The sequence below is a fragment of the Coffea eugenioides genome, unplaced genomic scaffold (genome assembly GCF_003713205.1).
Source record: "Coffea eugenioides isolate CCC68of unplaced genomic scaffold, Ceug_1.0 ScVebR1_899;HRSCAF=1655, whole genome shotgun sequence".
In the NCBI taxonomy this organism is placed as follows: Eukaryota; Viridiplantae; Streptophyta; class Magnoliopsida; order Gentianales; family Rubiaceae; genus Coffea; species Coffea eugenioides.
In genome coordinates, this window is record NW_020864777.1 from 34,493 (window position 1) to 41,628 (window position 7,136).

Consider the following 7,136-nt stretch of genomic DNA (forward strand, 5'->3'; position numbering starts at 1 on the left):
ATTCTTCTTCTTCTCTGCATTGAATTCACTGGTAAGTTTCAAAACTTATGTTAACTTAAAGGTCTTTTCCAATTTTTTCCTATTTTTTGAAAACTGAGTGTAGCGTAACATGATTGTTTTTTGCTTCTTTTTTGGTGGCTTGATAATATCAAACTCTTAAGAAAAAGTTCCGAGCTCATTCAGGACCGCCAGCTCCCCAGGGCACTCCTTTTTTATATCTGAGAAGCACCCTCCGATGTAGCATTTTGGTGCTGTAGGATATGGGGTCACTGAAACAGGGAGGTTGTAGCCATCCACTATACTTACGTCGTAGAAACTCGGCTGCCTCTTGTCAACCTGCAACGTAAACTCTACTAGCGTCACAGGAGGAACGCCGATCACCCCGGCGCATTCGAGTCGCCCGTTGCAGTCGCCTGTTTCACAGGCTCGTCCGTCGTTGGAGTAGTCGAAATTGCAACCTGTTCTGGCCCAGATGCGGCCACTCGAATCTCCTGGTGCCTGGAATTTCCGGAGTCTCCCGGATGGAAGATAGAAGCCACCGTTTGCTACGACTGGAAAGCCTTGGTTCGGGGCAGTGGCAGGCCATATGGGAAATGGGCACTTGTTGCTCACGTAAAATGTGCATGCTTCCACAACTCCACTACTGCCTATGGGTTACGTTAAACTATAAACGATGCAAAAGAAGAATGCTTTTTCATTTATTTGGTGAGTATCTGAATGAATTTTTGTTGTTATTGTAGGAGGCAACAAATTAAAACAAATCTTGCTACCATCAATTGAGTAATAGGTATTTCTTGCTTCTTTTTAGCTGTTAGGTTATTCAAAAATGTTTTGTTTTATTCTTGCTGCTAATTGGAGAAATAAGTGAGTCACAGAAGAGTAATTTTTCTTATTTGGAATCTATAGGGCTATTTGTTGAGTTCAAATGCTTGTGCTCTTCTTTTAGCAAAGCTTTTATTAACTAATAATCTGAGCCTTAATTTTGATTGTCAAATTCAATTGTTGAATTATATTTAATAATTTGTATGTCTTGAGCTTGTGATTCAATTTTAGCTTTATTTCTGTAGCTTTGACTATTTTACTATTTTTCTTGCTATTTAATTGCCTACTCTATGATACTGACAAAAAATTCTCGGTACTTCTAATAATTTTTTGTCCCTGCTCTTTTCTTCCTTGTACTCCTGTAGATGTTAAAACTCTACTTTGAAGCTAGAGTTTTGAAATTAGCATGCTTAAGTTGCCAATAATTTTTAAATAATGACAATGCTAAATATGAGCAAATTTAATCTACTGAAAAACTGAGCATTTTCTTGTGAAAATAAAGTTGGGAAATGATTATTATTCTATGGAAATGATTATTATTCTAAGTTCTAAGTCATTAGATTCTCTACCTAGACACTTTGTCCTTACCCGAGCATTCAAATGCAAGGTTAATATTTTTGTCCTTACCTGAGCGTTAAAATGCAAGGTTAATATTTAGAATGCAACCTTATTTATTCTTTTTATAAATTTTTAAAATTATTTATACTTTAAGGGAAAATAAATACCAAAATTGATATTTTTTGTCTAATGAGAGTATAAACATAATGAGAAGGGGTTTAAATGCTAGGTTAATTATTTACAAAGCATATATAAGTGCATCGTCTTTATTTAATTTTATAAACACTCTCCTTATTCCTTGGATTAGTGACAGGAAGAGATATGAAAAATTGATAAATTTTTCATAATACATAGAGATTGGATAAGAGATGATTTAATTGATGGCACATTTTTTGCAATAAGACTACATGTGTGTGCTAGGGAAGGTGTATTATTACAGTTTATACTCTGCTTTGGATTTTTTTCATTTATTTATCTGTTTTTATGGCCTATTAGATGTAAGTTTCAATTTTGGTTATCATGAAGTGTTTATCCTCTTAGTTGTGTCTTGGAAAGTTTAGTTTTCTGACATGTTTTCTTGAACCTTTTATATTGAAAATTTATAAATCCTCACTAGATGTTGGACTCATTTTTGTGTATTTCATGAGGATGTCCCTTTTGTGTTTTTTTTTTTGTGCGTAGGGTTACTTCTTGACAGCAATCAATTAATCTCAATGGGCATTGGCTGTGATCAATTAACCACTTGTTCTTTTGTGCACCTTATTAACATATATAGTAATTAACATATATAGTAAATGTGTGAATGCCAATCCCCCCAATTGAACCCAATTGCTGACGTGGCACGCTGTGATTGGCCGATTGATGGTAGTCCTCCGTTGAGTGAGCTGATGAATTGAATTGAGGACAAAATCGAGATTTCACGCCTTGCTGAATAGGTAGGGTTCCTGAGAGTCTTCACTTGCGCTGCACATTGTGTGTCTTGCTTCTGCTCCGTCTTTCTTCCGTTCTTCTCCGATTCTTTCTCCCTTTCTCTTTTCTTTGTCTTTCACTTCTTCTCTTTCTTCTTTAATTGAACATTAAATAACAGTGCAAGACAAAACAAAGGTCACACGTTGGGATTTTTCTTACAAGTTAAAGGGTATCTCCAGAGCTTCTCTCCCCTTCCATTTTTCTTTTCTTTGTTCCTTTCTTTGGGAAGAAAATAAGATTCGGGATTTTCTCTCCCAGAGATGTCAAAATGTTTTTCCTCCTCTTAGTTTCTCTTCATCTCTCCAGTCTTTTTCTACACCGCCATCTACCCAAATCTTTCTTCCTCTCATCAGTTGAATCATGAGTACGCTGGATCATCCACCATTATAAAAGCAAAATATATATATATATATGGAGATCATTTTTCCCTTTTAAACTCTTCTTCATCTCCTTCTCAGAAATTGTCATCTTTATCGGTGATTTTTGTGGGTTTTTTTTCCTAATACTCGATTGTACTTTCTATGGTGTTGTAGGTGGAACGGTTGAATATTTACATGGACTACAGATTCAAGGTAAGTGTCTTCCATGACTTTTCCTTATCTTTAAACCCAGATTCAAGCAAATTCTTTTTCTCATATGCTTTTACTCTTATCTCTAAGGTTTTTTTTTTTTCTGTTTTTTTGTATTGCTTTAAGAAGGAATAATTTGACTTCCGTATAATGTATTGTGCTCTTTATGATGTTTTGGTGAAACAATTTTTTTGTTTTTGTTTTGGGTTTTTTGCTGTTGCTGTAATTTAGGGATTTTTTTTATGGAGAGCAGTGAAGGAGGGGATGATAATGTTCTGGACGGTTTAGCAAGTCAAAAAAGGTTTGCTTTTTTTCATACCCTTTTCTAAATAATCAAGAACATTATAATTGTACTTTTTTGGATTGAAATATGTTATATTTCACAACATTTTGCCAAAGGATTGATAGGGAATGGCTTTGGAAATATGCTTTGAACAATCAATTGTATGCATGTAGAAAATTACTCCAGTTCTTTTGTTTGATTTGAAAAATGAGGTAGTGTATTTTTTTGGTGATACAGGAAGTTTTCTGAAGCAAGACTTATCACTTGAGATATGATAAGTGAATGGGTGAGAAAGTTGAAGTTTTGATGTTAAAAATCACATTGGAAATGGTGATACATTTGACCATAAACCTTTTACGAATGAGAAATTTTTTTGCTTTCACTGGACTAGAATGCACCTACTTTTACACTTTTTTTCTTCATTCCCCCAATTTTTTTGTCTCCTATGTTTCAGAATTTTTTGTCTAAATGTTTTCTTTTAACCCGAAAAAGTAGAAATAGGCTTTTGTGTGTGCCTATAGGGGTTTAAAAAGTAAAGGCACTTTTAGAGTTAAATAAAAATGAATGGTGCTTGTTAAATTGGTTGCTTCGGAATATGACGAAATTGGGAGGGGCATTGCAAGAGTTAATTCAGTTTGAGGGCGTTCTCCAGTTATGATTCTGGGTACTCGTGTATTTGCCATACTACCTATCTTTACTGCCTTGAAATTTAGCGGGGTTCTATCTATCTCTATTGATTGCAGTTATTATTTCTTAGCAGCTGAAATGTCTTAAATTTAGCGGATAGAGCAGCTGATGTTCTATGTTCAAATTTCCCAACTCTTGTTTAGTTGTTGTTTCGGTTTTTCAAAATAACTGAAATCGTCAATTTTCTTGGTTCTTGTTCATGTCTCTGCCATTGCAAGGGGACTTTGACTGCCATTTCCAGGTTGGTCTTTTGGCCCATGTTCCAAAGAATCATCCAAAACATAATGAATCTGTTATTAAACTACATGGTATTCTTCGTAATGTCAAGATTTGGGAAGCTGTATGATGAAATCTTTATTTCATAGTTGATTTTTCTGGTTTTGTGGTTTTAATGTGCAAAGTGAAATCATTATTATGCCTAACTTCCTTGAAGATGTTTTGATCAGTTCATGATTCATGAGATACATAGTTATATGAATTAGGTAAATGTAGTTTCAAAAGCAAAATCCATGTAATCTATTATGAAGATACCATCTTTCCCCTTTTATATTACTAAAAAAACCTAGCTCAATCTTTGACTGGAAAAAATATGTTCAGGAAATAGTAGTATCCCTGTGCTTCACACCATTGACCTTTGATGTTGGACCCAATTTTGCATTTTTAGAAAAAAGAAAAATTGGAAAATAATGCATAGGAACTTCTTTAGAATTTGCTTCCACATATATGTACAGTGTTTTGTTCCCTATGGGGAAATTACATCAGTGACATTATTTTTATTGATTGATTTTTGTTGGTAAGACTCGCTTTTATACTCTCTCAGTAGATTCTTCTCCTTATACAAACTTATGATTTGTGTAATTTGCTGGTTTACTTTCAGCGACTACATTTCTCATTGTTTTTGGGTAATTGTTTAATAACCATCTATTTTACTTATTTGTTTTCAGGTTATCTTTGTGAACTCTTTACCCTTTCTTCCATATTTTTCTTGCACGATGAGGTGGAATAGTTACAAGCTATCAGAATGTATCACTTCAAGAGGTGGAAACATTTTCAATTCTGATTTTTTTGTACCTGAGCACAAGAATGTATAGAAGGTCTGTTGCTCTATCATGTACTTAATTGTATTTTAGCACATTTCAATTCCAAGTAAATAAGCTCATTTTATGCTTTCTGTTTTTGGAATATTTGGCTTATGTTTGAGGTACTATTTGGGTAGGTTTAGCTTGAAGTTATAGTCCCTTTTGTGATTTGTCCCTCATCCTTCAACTGGTAGATTATGTTTAATTGATCTGGTGGATTATGTTTATTAGATTTAATGACGCATGGTTTCTTTTTTTCATTAACAAGACCTTTGTTCTTCTGATCTTTTGCCTCTTAGAAAAGTATTTTGTGTCACTGATATTTTTTTATCTGATTTGTATTTTTATGTTATTGCCTTTGTAGGAAGAAAGATGACAACACCTACCTTTCATTCTTTTCTGTTCTGTAGAGGTATATTCTTTTGAAGTTTTTTTTAACTCTTTTTGGCTGATAAGAATGTTCTTTTGATTTCTGTTTCTCAAGTCTCAAATCTTTTGAATTTTTTTTGTCTTACCATTATTTTTGTAAGAAGCAAGAGGAATTTATCACTGTCTGAAAAAAAAAGAAAATTTTTTTGAGTAAATAGACTCGTCAAAAAAGAACACTGGATATTCAAATACTATCTGAGTAGCAGTATGAGTTAGTAATCAAGGCGCTCATACCTAATGACCTCAATTTTTGTGATTTATCCCTTTTGAGAATTGGTGACTCCATGTTAGTGTTTCTCTCGCATTTTAGATTGTGGCCAACTATTGGTTGTTTTATAACGATTATAGAAGAATCAGGTTTTAGATTTAGAAAGGCTTTTTTTCAATAACATAATTCTACTAAATCTACTACGTTTTTTGGAGATGTGGTAAAATTATCATATCACATTGTTTGGAAACTTTCTTGTGTTGTTATAAGAAGTACGAAAAGTTTTCAGAAAATGCTGATTTATTCTTGTAAATATTTTCCTTTTTGACTTATCAGATATTACCAGAATTCTTATGTAATTCTACGTGTCCTTTTATGTAGTAGATTGCATTTGGATCCATTTGCTTAAGGTGATCCAAACCCTTTCATGTATTCACCTATGATGCAACAAAAAAAGTATTTTTGGTCCTTAATTGTTCACTTAGGTGTTTAGTGCTTAATTCCTATTGTTTTACTTCTTTTTTGCAATTTAACATATGCTATGCTAGATTTGATGGTGTAGCATAAGAATTTTAACTATATTTATTTTCTACTAAATCCCAGATGTTTATTATGGGTTGAGATATTAAGATTTATAGCATAGTACAAAGGATTTTGGAAATTGTTTTCTCAATGTGAATTTTATTTAGGCCCTTTTTTTTTAATGTTAATCTGTTTAGTGTAGATCCAAGGTTTTGTCGTCTTCATTTCCCCCCCCCCAATAAATTTGCTATTGCCAGCATTTTTTATTCTAAGTCTTTGTTAGATGAAGGAAGAAAAGATAAAGGAGGCTACTTTTTTTCAGTAAGCCTTGATGATATGTTTTAATGTCCTTTTTTTTGTGTGAACAGATTTTTTTCGTTGTAACTTGCTGTAACTTTCTGCTTTCTTTATCCTGTTATTGGTCTTTAAAAAAGTGAAGCGTGAAAATTTGAGACGGCAACCTATTTCCTCGAGATCCAAAGTTATTTTCTTTTACTTGTTTTACCTACTCCGTTTTTATTGTTTTGAGTTCTCTGTTTGAGAATCATACAACCTAATTTCTTTTTTGCAGAATTCAACTCGGACATATTATTGCTTGTACACTTGCTGTTCGGCCTGTAGTTTTGCTTGCTTCCTTTTTCTAGAGATGTTAGTCTTATTTTTGTTTTTTCAGCTTTTGGTTATTTGTCAACCTTATTGATGGGTTGCAATATTTACTTTTCTTTTCTTTTTTTTATCAACTCAATAGTGGCAAGGAGAGTAAACTAATTTGTTTTCTTAGGTAATTTGTAGTTTGCCTTTTATTGGAACTTTATTTTGGTTGGCAATGTCAACCTAGCCAGTTACCAGTGCCACTGGTAATGAAGCTATTTTTTAATTCTTTGTAATGATGATGATCCTTAAAGGATATCAATAAATCAAATTTCTTGACTTTTTGATGGTTTATTAGAGGATGTAGTTTTATATTGCAAACTTCAATGGCATTTCTTCGTGAAGTTTTCTTATTGGAT

The 7,136-nt window shown here is 33.1% G+C and overlaps 1 long non-coding RNA gene across 2 annotated transcripts; it reads left to right on the forward strand.

Moving 5' to 3' along the window:
• Positions 1–2,388: 2,388 nt before the first annotated feature.
• Positions 2,389–6,935, forward strand: LOC113759075. 2 transcript variants are annotated; one of them, XR_003466968.1, is made up of 6 exons: positions 2,389–2,518; positions 2,883–2,921; positions 3,150–3,219; positions 4,833–4,982; positions 5,332–5,379; positions 6,698–6,935. It is a non-coding gene; the product is annotated as an uncharacterized LOC113759075 (long non-coding RNA). The 2 variants fall into 2 exon arrangements; XR_003466969.1 differs by lacking the exon at positions 2,389–2,518 and adding an exon at positions 2,568–2,713.
• Positions 6,936–7,136: the final 201 nt, after the last annotated feature.